The sequence below is a fragment of the Pinus tabuliformis genome, chromosome 6 (assembly GCF_031772625.1).
Source record: "Pinus tabuliformis cultivar Carrire ecotype Pingquan chromosome 6, CPIR1, whole genome shotgun sequence".
NCBI classification, from domain to species: Eukaryota; Viridiplantae; Streptophyta; class Pinopsida; order Pinales; family Pinaceae; genus Pinus; species Pinus tabuliformis.
This window is the reverse complement of record NC_142292.1, coordinates 547,835,301-547,847,994: the sequence shown is the minus strand read 5'-3', so window position 1 is coordinate 547,847,994 and position 12,694 is coordinate 547,835,301.

Genomic DNA, 12,694 nt, shown 5'->3' with positions numbered 1-12,694 from the left:
AAGATCAATGTAGGAAAGGGTAATGAATATTCCGTTTAAAATAAATTTTAGACGCTTTGACACAACTTGTTTTTTCAATTTTTAAGAGTCGAGAAAAAACAAAAGATGACTCTAGTCACCTTCGATTTTTAATGAGCCTGAAGTGACAAGTGCTCAGATGGACCTTTTCCGTTAAAGAGTCTGAAAAGGAACGAAAGGGACTGCTCTGGAAATCTAGGTAGAGGGATTACCAAACCAATCGCAAAACTGCAGAATACTTTTTACGGTACGGCAGTCAATCTTCCCGAATGTTGTGTTCAGTGCATTGCGATCGATAGGGTGGCAGACACGGCTTCCTATGGATAAAGGATTAAGCCTATTGTGGTCTCCCAAAATATACTCGACGGTACGTGGGAGCACAAGTCTGTATTTGCACTTATCGTCTCAAAGTGGAGGAATCACCCAACCATCAGTGAGAACAACAGTTACCAGGCTTTACGACGCCGGAATACGTCTCTAGCCTAGACTTCTAAATGCTGTGCATTAGGTTCCAAAGCGTTGTTAGATTCATTGAATTTATTTTATAGTTGATCTTGTTTATGAAGTTTGCCTTTCAGGTTCACCGCGAGATGTAGATGTAATTCCTAAAATGCAATCTAAGATGATAAACAATCTTTTATCTTCTTTGTGCAATGAAAATCCTGGCTACTAAGGAAAGAAAGACAGAATTCTTTCACAAAGAGTAAAGAGCACACTCTAAATGCACTTTCCTAAATCAAACCAATCAGACTGTCTAAATGCAAATGCACATGCATGTATTTGTTTTCGACTTTCTTAGTATATGAATGATAAAAAGAAAGTTGATGCACAAATCTGAATTACTTTTCAAGTGACAGTTATCAACAAGTTTCTTTTCGAAATCAAAAATGGAGGCAATCACAACACCTTACGATTTGGAAATGAATACTTGTTTTCGACACTAGAAAAATTACAAATTCAGACCAAAAACAATAGTAACAAGATAACCGACTATCAACAGCAATCAAACTCTTTCCTATGATTGAAATCGACACTTGCGACACTTTCAAATCAAAGGACGACAGTGCGATTATGTTACTTTTTGCAAAGGAGAACTGAAAATGACTCAACAAACACACAAAAACATTTACAGTTCTTTTGTACAAAGGAGGCGGAATAACAGCAAGGAAAAGGGGTTTCAAACAGAGATATACTAATCACAGGCAGCAAAATTCATGAATAGAACTGGAAAGAATGAATCACAAAAACCAAAACTGCACAAAGCTTAGCTTGATCAGTGCACCTGTAACACAGGGAATTTGAAATGCAGCGCACCTTACACTCGGGAAGTGCCCTGAATTTCAGATTCTCAGAACAGTACCTGCGCTAGGCCAGAAACGAGACTTTGCTTGGGTTTCGGGTCACAGTTTGCAGTTCAGTTCATGGGTTTTGGCCGAGCAAAAGGTAATTAGTAATCCAACAATCAGGGGTAGATCTAAGGAGGATCTAAGAGTTATCACAAGGGCAATCATAGAGTTTGTGAATCAGTTGTTTAAATAATAAACAGATCCTGGAGATGGATTGAAGTGGCATTTATCTACTTTGCATTTGCTATGGCAAATGCAGTTCGAATGCTACCTGGCACGACTTCAGACTCTGTCTGTAAGTTTATGAAATAGACAATAAGGAAGATAAACAAACAAACTAATTCTTCCCCAGCGGAGTCGCCATTTTGTTATAGGGAAAAGTGACTACTCAGAACTGCTTATCCCACTAAGGTGTGATAGCTACCTTAGAAACAAACAAAGTAAAGTTACTTTCGTTTTTCCTTTATAAAGTATAGATAGAGAGGAACAAAGAAGACCAACCTCTGTCTTGCGCTAATCTCCTGGTTTGATTCCTCTCTTCCTTGATAGTCTTTTGCTACTTGTTCCCTTGCATGCCCAGCTTCACAGAGTACCTATAAGATCACAGTAGCATAGCACTATACAAAGACATGGATCTATAATCATAAACAATCTAGGATCAGATGTAAATTGACCATACAAATGCAGCAAACATAAATGACACAAGAGTATGGAGGAAAACTTGAATAGCTTTTATTGATAAACAAGAAAAAGCCAAGAGGAGTTACAACCAGTTGTTCTGACCCAAAATCAACCTCTCAGCAAGGAAGCCCCTCTTCACCTCATACAAAGCTTAGATCACCCAACAATCTGATGTTTGTCTCAAGAAACCAACAACAATTCCTTACAATATGCAAAATTCCAGCCTCTAGATCTCTGGGATGAGGGATCCATATATAGATATCTGTAAGGGAGATGAGTCATCTTATGATTTGATTAGTGTCTTCCCTCTGATAGTTCTTGCTTCCACTTGGAGATTGATGATCTCTTACTCATCCTTGGTCGAATTCAGAGAGGCAAGTGTCACAGGAGAAGTTTCTGGAAGCTTCCATTGCCTCTCCACCTCGCGGAATGACATTGCCATTTGTCATTTCTCGCCCATCGCACCCCATAGAAGGGCTTTCTGAAATGCAACGCACCCACATAGTGTACTTAGGTGAGATGCAATGCACTTGGCCTGTGGAGCAGCTGAAATGATCCTGTTTTAACCAATTCTGAGCAGTTTTTCATGGAGAACTTCTGGGAGAAGCTGTAATCAGTTGACCTTGTTCCTTTAGGGGTTAGAACAACACTTTTAGGGACTTAGGAGCCCTTGGTTTATGGACATTTCATGCTTGGGGTTGCAGTGCCCAAAAATGTCTATAACACCTTCTTTGCGTCAACGTTCATTGTTTTCTTTTCCATTTTCCTTTTAGTTTCCATTTCCTCCTATGCTTTGTTGTTGTTTCCCATATGAAGAAAACATAATTGGAAAATCCATGTAGGACACTTTATCAATAGGGATCGACAACTTGAAGAATATGGCTAAATGCTCTAAATTCATTTGCATGTCATCGCACAATCCATTTCATGTTTTATTAATACATAATGGATGCATTAATCAATAGAACTTCTATTGGATTCACCACTTTCTTTCCCAAAATTTACAACCGTAATAATAAATCCAAGGGAGCCTGCAATTTCTCATTCTTGAAAGCTAACGAACAATTTAGAAAGAAAGATTTTTGTTTCAATTAGGCAGGATTAAGATGTGGTTTTTGCAACTGTAGCTTCGCCCACCGTTCTTGACTCTTCTTCAGCTGAAGAATTTGACAAAGGGAATGAAGCAGGGGAGGATAGTGGGAAACATATATGGAGAGATCATTGGTATCTGGTTTCTTTAATTGAAGACTTGGACCCTAAGATTCCCACGCCTTTCTAGATCTTGTGTCATGAGATTGTTCTCTGGCAGTATGCCAAGGAATATTGGAAAGCCTTCGAGGACAATTTCCCCCATAGACTTGCTCATCTCTCGGTAAACTGCTATTATGTATGTTATACATGAAGATTAGTTATTATGGGCTTGGAGTAATTTAAATTATATAAATTTTAAATTATAGGAAGGGAAATTTGATGAGAATGGATGGCTTCAATGCTCCTATCATGGCTGGTCTTTCAAGGAAGATGGATCATGTGCTCTAATCCCACAGATCAAATTTGGAGGACCTGAAGCTCGAGCTGTAAGGTCACCTCGAGCTTTTGTCATCATTACAATGTAGATACAAGTTCTCTTGTTAATCTAATCAGAGTTAATTTTTATCTCTCAATATTAACAAGGGCTAAAAAATAATAAAGACAAAGATTTCATCACACAAATAAAACAGCTAATAAAGTATTTTATTGTTGAATGCCATCAACAAAAATTAAAAAATATGATTAACTAATATTATTTATATTAACATATATGCACTTTAATATATATGTTTATTATGTGAGTGTTTGATTTTTTATTAATCTATATATATATATATATATATATAAATTAAGCTGGGTAAGTCCTTTTTCATTCATTAAAGTAAAAGCAGGTTACAAACATGTAAAAGACATTCAATGGCCTCAACCTGCCCTATGGGAAACCAGGTCTATTGGCCACCGAAACACATTATATGCCATCCAAAATCTGAAAGTTTTATGTCTGTCCATCAAGGCTCTATATGCATGTAAGTCTGACCAACAGTTTCTACTAATATATCTACAAAATTCTATAGTATCCGACATATATAACTATTAAAAACTAGCAAAATTCCACCACAACTAAACATAAAAACATCAACTAATCAGAAGACTCCACTGGAGTTGGGTCTCATGCACTCGAACCTGACAACTCTATTTAAGGGAGGCACTGAGTGTGCTCCTCAATGCGGCCTAGGCACTTGTTCTGATGTTGAATCTGAACCTGGATCAGTTGTAGCTCTCTTTGAATTTCCTGTAGTCCCGGGTCTGGCTCCCTAACATGCCCCTGAGGGGTTATTATGGCTATGGCCACCAGGCTCTTCATAATCTAGTAAAGGTGCACCATGTGCTTGTACTATGTGAGACGACCACGGGTGTTGCCTGGGTCTGGGACAAGATCCTTCCATTCCTCCACCCTGACTTCCATGGATGCCTAATAGTTAAGATTAGTTTCCCAAGTTTTAATCAAATGTTTGACATCTGAAGGTGTGCCTAAATTGTAGGCTTGCATCACCTCTTGAAGTCTCTTTGCTTCAGTGAATCGACTGCTTATTCTCAGCGTTCTAACTGAGGTATATGCATTCTCACTCATCTTCATGTACCTTCTGCCATTTCCATTGCCTCCAGCCCCCATCGTTTTTGTACCCCGAACCATCCTATACCGAACACTATCATGTTGAGCACAGCTAGGTCGGTCCACCAGCCTGAGCAAAGAAATATCCACGCAATCACATAAGAAACTAATATTACAGAGAATTGCTATATAATCATTAGAGAGCATCACAAGACAGTCAGGTTTCGAGTTATGCCCACCGTTCCTGGCTCTTCTTTAGTTGAAGAATTTGACAAAGGGAATGAAGCAGAGGAGGAGAGTGGGAAACATATATAGAGAGATCATTGGTATCTGCTTTCTTTAATTGAAGACTTGGACCCAAAGATTCCCACACCTTTCTAGCTCTTGGGTCACGAGATTGTTCTCTGGCAGTATGCCAAGGAAAATTGGAAAGCCTTCAAGAACAATTTCCCCCATAGACTTGCTCATCTCTCGATAGATTGCTATTATGTATGTTATACATGAAGATTAGTTGTTATGGGATTTCAGTAATTTAAATGATAATTTTTTTATTATAAGAAGCAAAATTTGATGAGAATGGATGGCTTCAATGCTCCTATCATGGATGGTCTTTCAAGGAAGATGGCTCATGTGCTCTAATCCCACAGGTCGCATCTGAAGGACCTGAAGCTTGAGTTGTGAGGTCACCTCGAGCTTTTGTCATCATTACAATGTAGTTACAAGTTCTCTTGTTAATCTAATCATAGTTAATTTTTATCTCTCAATATTAACAAGGGCTAAAAAAAGTAAAGACAAAGATTTCATCACAAAAATAAAACAACTAATAAAATATTGTATTGTTGAATTCCATCAACAAAATTAAAAATTATGATTAACTAATATTATTTATATTAACGTATATGCACTTTAATATATATGTTTATTATGTGAGTGTTTGATATATATATATATATATATATATATATATATATATATATAATTAAGTTGGGTAAGTCTTTTTCATTCATTAAAGTAAAAGTAGGATACAAACATGTAAAAGACATCCAGTGGCCTCAACCTGCCCTATGGGAAACCAGGTCCCTTGGCCATTGAAACGCATTATATGCCATCCAAAATCTAAAAGTTTTATGTCTGTCCATCAAGGCTCTATATGCATGTAAGTCTGACCAACAGTTTCTACTAATATATCTACAAAATTCTATCATAGATGACATATATAACTATCAAAAACTAGAAAAAATCCACCACAACTAAACATAAAAACATTAAATAATCAGAAGACTCCACTGGATTTGGGTCTCATGCACATGAACCCAATAGCTCTGTCTAAGGGAGGCACTGAGTGTGCTCCTCAATGTGGCCTAGGCGCTTGTTCTGATGCTGAATCTGAACCTGGATCAGCTGTAGCTCTCTTTGAATTTCCTGCAGTCCCGAGTCTGGCTCCCTAGCATGCCCCTGAGGTGCCATTATGGCTCTGACCACTAGGCTCTTCCTAATCCAGTAAAGGTGCACCATGTGCTTGTACTATGTGAGACGATCACGAGTGTTTCCCGGGTCCGGGACAAGATCCTTCCATTCCTCCACCCTGACTCCCACGACTGCCCATCGGTTAAGATCAGTGTCCCAGGTTTTAATCAAGTGTTTGACATCTGTAGGCATGCCCGAATCGCAGGCCTACATCACCTCTTGAAGTCTCTGAGCATCGGTGCATCGACTGCTTATTCTCAGCGTTCTGATTGAGGGATATGCATTCTCCCTTGTCTTCATGTACCTGCTGCCATTTCCATGGCCTCCAACCCCCATCGTTTTTGTACCCTGAACCATCCTATACCGAACACTATCATGTTGAGCACAACTAGGTCGGTCCACCAGCCTGAACCAAGAAATATCCGCGCAATCACATATGACATTAATATTACAGAGACCTGCTTTATAATCATTAGAGAGCATCACAAGACAATTAAGTTCCGAGTAATTAATAGAAATGGAAGGTACTAAATAGCCCATAATAAGACCTCAACCTATCACCTTACAAATAAATAAATTTAAATAATAATAATAAATAACAAAAATTGAATTCTCAATGTTAAACTATGGATAAGCGAAGAAATTTTTGGTCAAAGACAAACTAATACGCAGTTAAAGGAAAAAATGAATGGAAATGCTACCATGCATCCTCCCCTTCTTTGCACCGATGTTAGTTGTTTTCTTTTCCCTTTTCCTATTAATTTCCATTTCCTCATATGCTTTGTTGTTGTTTCCCATATGAAGAAAACATAATTGGAAATCCATGCAGGACACTTTATCGAGAGGGATCGACAACTTGAAGAAGATGGCTGAATGCTCTAAATTTGTTTGCATGCCATCGCATAGTCCATTGCATGTTTTATTAATACATAATGGATGCATTAATCAATAGAAATTCTATTGGATTCACCACTTTCTTGCCCAAATTTGCAACCGTAATAATAAATCCAAGGGAGCTTGCAATTTCTCATTCTTGAAAGCTAAAGAACAATTTAGAAAGAAATATTTTTGTTGCAAGGAGGCGGGATTCACATGTGGTTTTAGCAACTGTAGCTCTACCCACCATTCCTGGTTATTCTTCAGCTAAAGAATTTGACAAAGGGAATGAAGTAGAGGAGGAGAGTGGGAAATATATATGGAGAGATCATTGGTATCCAGTTTCTTTAATTGAAGACTTGGACCCTAAGATTCCCACGCCTTTCTAGCTCTTGGGTCACGATATTTTTCTCTAGCAGTATGCTAAGGAAAATTGGAAAGCCTTTGAGGAAAATTGCCCCCATAGACTTGCTCATCTCTCGGTAAATTTCTATTATTTATGTTATACATGAAGATTAGTTGTTATGGGCTTGGAGTAATTTAAATGATAATTATTATTTTTGATTATAGGAAGGGAGATTGGATGAGAATGGATGGCTTCAATGCTCCTATCATGGCTGGTCTTTCAAGGGAGATGGCTCATGTTCTCTAATCCCATAGGTCGCATCTGAAGGACCTCAATCTTGATCTATGAGGTCACCTTGAGCTTTTGTAGTGAGCTTCCGGAAAACTGTCTCTCAAGGTTTGTTGTCCGTGTGGCTCGATGAGAATGGTTAGGAATGTTCCTCCAAGTTCAATTTCCCACTATAAAAATTATTTATATCACCCATAGTCTTATTTTAGAAGTATTTTTGAAGAGGTATCATTTAAATTGCGTATACACTTTTGTTTATATTAATGTCTAGGTTTATTTGTAAATGTCATTATTTATTTACTTGGTCGAGCATATTGATATTTGATTTTCTAATCCATTTCACTCAATAAAAGTTGTTCGCAATTGATCATATTGATATCTAATTTTCTACTTCATTTCACCCATTAAAAATTATTTGTTGTATATATTGTTTCTCATTTAATATTATAGTATACGATAAGTATGTTGCAGAAATTATGAATTTTCTTTTTAGTTAAAGCTAGTATATTAGAATTAAATAATGGAAATTATAATTTAAGAAATAACAATAAAAGGTTGTGTTCCATATCCCTTGTCTTCACTACCACAGACACAATTACATTCATCTCTATATCAATCATGTATAATTCCTATGAACATTGTAGGAGACAAATGTTCGTGCAAAACAAGTTTCCTGGAATTCACATCTCATTCAATTGAAACTAAGTTTCTCCATATCAATTTGAATGAAACACTTCCAAATAAATAAAGTTATAGAGCTTCATTACAGGGAATGAGTAAGGCGCTCACCAAAAATATTCAATTGAAAATAAGTTTCTCCATATCAATTTGAATGAAACATTGCCAAAGAAATAAAGTTATAAAGCTTCATTACAGGGAATGAGTAAGGTGTTCACCAAAAAGCACCATTTTTAGTGCAACATTTTCACTTTCATGTCTATTTTTTCATCAAGGCTTTAATTGATCAACTCGTACCTTGTCAGTAGTCTAGACGACGTAGTAGCTAGTACCTATCGCATAGTTTAAATATAGCTAAATTAAAGTAAAAAACAATAAAGAACTAAAATTGCTTATACCTCATCTTGCAATAGCAAGACAATTGCATTTAGGCAGAAGAATGTAATAGTCTTTGATGCATTTATTATTTATTATCTTTGTTCTTTTATGCTTTATGAAAAGTGGCATTTTTAGTACATGTTGCTTAGTTTAAATATGACCAAATTAAAGTTAAAAACAATAAATATTTTCTCATGGATAGATGGATAAACTAGAAACGATACCACCATTTTTGTAATGTTTTAAATTTTCAACGAATTATGTTTTCCATATTGAAAAGTTGGAAATCTACATTTTTTGCAACATAGACATTATGGTAATCATTATGTAGTTGGTAATTTTATGCACCAAATAAGGCATTAGTATTGGAAGTAATGTTTCCATGTGTTGTTGTAAATTGCCATTGTAAGTTCCCAAGCGTCAATCTAGAAGTTTTTGTTCCCTATGTATGAGTTGTAATCGTGATCTAGTTGTGTCAAAGTTAGAGATTTATGTCTTATATATTTGTAACCGTTGTGATCAATAAAGACATCACAATATGTTTGGTGTTGTTTGTAATCACTATTTGATCTCTCTCTATGTTATAACATGGTATCAGAGCTAGTTTTGGCTTGATTCCCTTACGAGAATGCCATGAAGATTAATTTATTGTTTTTGTACATAAATTAGGATAGAGTGTGTGAGATCAGATTAATTGTGTGAATTTTTTGTGTTTTGTATGTTGGTGTGTTTTGTGTGTTTTGTTGATTTGCAGATCTATTTGTTTCCTTTAGACGGATCTATTATTGGTCATAACATCAAGGGGACAAATTGCGTGGATCAAATCAGCCAAAGGAAAAATATCCAATTTGTAGGATATTTGAGGAGGCACTGAGGGTTTAACTACTACCTGGATCTTCTCCCTGCACCTCTTACAATGATTGCATAAATATTCCCCACGTGTTTTTTCAAGCCGGACGTTGTGTATTTATCACCGTTTTTCTCAGAATAGATTTGTTTGGTTCATGTGATGGAAAATAAAAATCGACACAACAATTGACAATAAGGAGGTCGCTCACTGGATGTGTGGAAAACTGCATGATTTCAAACTAAGAAAATATGTTAGACTTTTGAGGCAGATTGTCATTGGTACCTTTCAAAACTCATTGATGGTATTCAAGACCATTATACATTTTCTCAAACAAGTATTTAGAGGCTTTTTTTCAAATGGATGAGTTGGTGTACCAAATTGATGACGCATTGCATGAGTTTGAAAACAAGGAAGATTCAACCGACTACATCAAGGGAAATCATAGTTGCAATCTGTCTAGTGTGTGTTTGTAGCGATTTTTAAAGTGCACTAGCTTTAGATTAGTGACAACACGATTTAGATCGCAGTCTTCGCAACTCTTGCATGGTTAGAATGGAATGTGGGTTGAATTCTTCTCAGTGTCTTCGTCTTCTAGTCTTGCAGTCTTGCTGAGTGAGTATTTCTAATATGAAAGCTTTATTCTTTGGGGGCTTTTTGTGGAGAAGTCATTTTAAGATATGTTTTGAACATGGTTTCCTAATTATATTATTTAAAAAAAAATGTTGCGTTGGGTGGTTGTTATATTTATGTTTTTATTTAGGGTTGGTGGTTCTTAAACTGGAAGCCCTGGTTTCTGAAACATCAATTCTTGTGTGTTAGTAAGATCAAGTTATTTGATCAACTTTTGAACACATTCAGTATCCAAACCTCCATCCTAACAACTAAAAAATAGTTGAAAGAGGAATATCTGACAGATGGTGGTTGGTCCATAGGATGGTTCATTACTTGACGGCTCTTATCGTGGAAGCCCCGTTGAGTCGAGGTGTCAATACTGTTGATCTTGCAATGTTCATCAACAATGGTTAGAGGCGGTTATGTTTAAAATGGAGGTCACGTGATAGCTCGAAGATGTAGTGGTGAAAGAGCAGCGTTTGTGAGATTCAAGAGTGGATGTGAGTGATGATGAAGGCTGGTGAGACATAGATTATCCTTGCTGTGTAATATGTGTTTTCAATGTTTTCCTGTTGGGGCCTTCATTTAATTTTGAAAAGGTTTTGACCAATTTTGGCTGACCAAGGGACCAGAAGGAAACGGGTGGTAGCGACGGTTGGTTGGCGGAACAAGAAGTTGCGTAAGAGTTGCCGCAAGGTGGTAGTGGAAGGCAAAGGCAGCAGAGGGGACGAGAAGGTGTAGAAGCAGCCGAGGGGAAGAACAACCGAGAAAGAACTGGCAGTCTAGGTAACATAGAAGGATATAAAAGGAGAAGACCAGGAAAGAAGCGAGGTTAAGGAGAGGAGCAACAGAGCTATGAGAGGAGGTGAAAGGATCCCCAGTTGCGGCAGATGGAGGGAAGGTTGCAGGAGCTTGGAAGACTTGGGCCTTGAAGCTAAGCTGAACCCATGGAACTGAGTCAGGTATTTCATGTAGTTGCTTTAAGCGAAAGCCGAGTTATATGGTAATGTTTGTTATTAAGATTAATATAAAGAACGGCTAAGACTGGTTGCGACTGGTGATGTGTCCGGGCCCTGTGTATGATGAATCTTTAAATTTTTGAATGTCTTATCAATTGCATGTAATTGGTAGTCCTTAGATTATCACGAGTATGTTGTTATCTCCATGTTATATGTAATGTGTCCATACATGTGATCAAATGCAACCCAGTTAATACTTTCTCAATTCCATGCTAAACCCTTCTCCCTTTTGGTCGCGGCGCACCTCGGGTGAGACTCCTTTCCCTTTGGTGTAAGGTGAAAATGTCGACGTTGTCTAGACTATAGCGGACTATTGTTGGCCTCTTGTACCTGAACCCAGGGTCTTCCCCTAGATGACTCTTTCAAGCCAATAAATAGTTCCGTTGCTGGGACCCGAAGATACGAGAACTGGTTCAGACTATGGTGTCAAGGATATTTAAGAGAGAGATCAGGGATTGGTGGAATCATAAAGTAGACGAGTTTGTAGCAGAGCAGGATACCCATAGAAGTAAACCAATCTACAAGGTAAGCGAGGACATTTTATATGCTAACGGCACTAATGATCAGTATGAAATTTTTTGGTGTAAGTTCCTAGAGGACCTGTACAATTGGTTAAGAAGGCTGAAGGGACAGACTTAGCCGGGTGGATCTGAGACAACTCGCCGCAGCTGAACTTCGTCGGATATTGCCCTGCTGCAACATTTGGATAATGATCTGACTAGAGTAGTCGATTTTTGGGTAAAGACTACGATGGAAGGATACGTAGTTGAGTTTGTCGTGAAGAGTTATCAGCCTTTCTCAAAGGTAGAAGATGTGTTCGGCTCAGGAATGAGAGGTGAGTTGATGAGGGAAGTACCAACGTGGATTAAGATGTTTATGGTGGAAGAAGGACTTTTTTCTTCACCCGCCACGGGGATGGCAGCGTAAATCCCCAATACCAGGGGAAGAACGTAGAGGGGGGGATGCTGCTGGTTGAGGGATAGAGATGCTGTTGAATGGGTGGATATCGAATAACTGAAGAAAGTAAGAGATTTCAGGGAACAAAGAAGGGCACTATTAGAGGATAAGTGGTAGGCGAGAGCGATTCAGATACTAGGGAAGAAGAGGACGGGGCCCCACCAAGTAGGAGTGATGAGGGGAAGACCCCAAGTCGAGGAGGGAGGAGAAGAAGGTGCTGAGGAAAGCAAGAGCGATGAAGGAAGATGTAGGAGATAGGGAAATGAAGGCGGACCTTCCCTACAGGTTGCGGAAGGTGGATTGCAAGTACATGTTGTGGAAGGGGCATCGCAAGGGCAGAGGCCGCATGGGCATGAAGAAGGAAGCAAAGAGGATATGGGTGACATGATGAGGAGATTATTCAACGAAGAAGAAGCATCTGCTAAGAGTCAACAACAATACCCCTGAGACATAGGTAGTGTTTCCCCTGATCTTCCCCTGGTACTTTATCACAATCTGGAGGAATTTATTATTAGCTTAGCCAAGGTAGTGTGG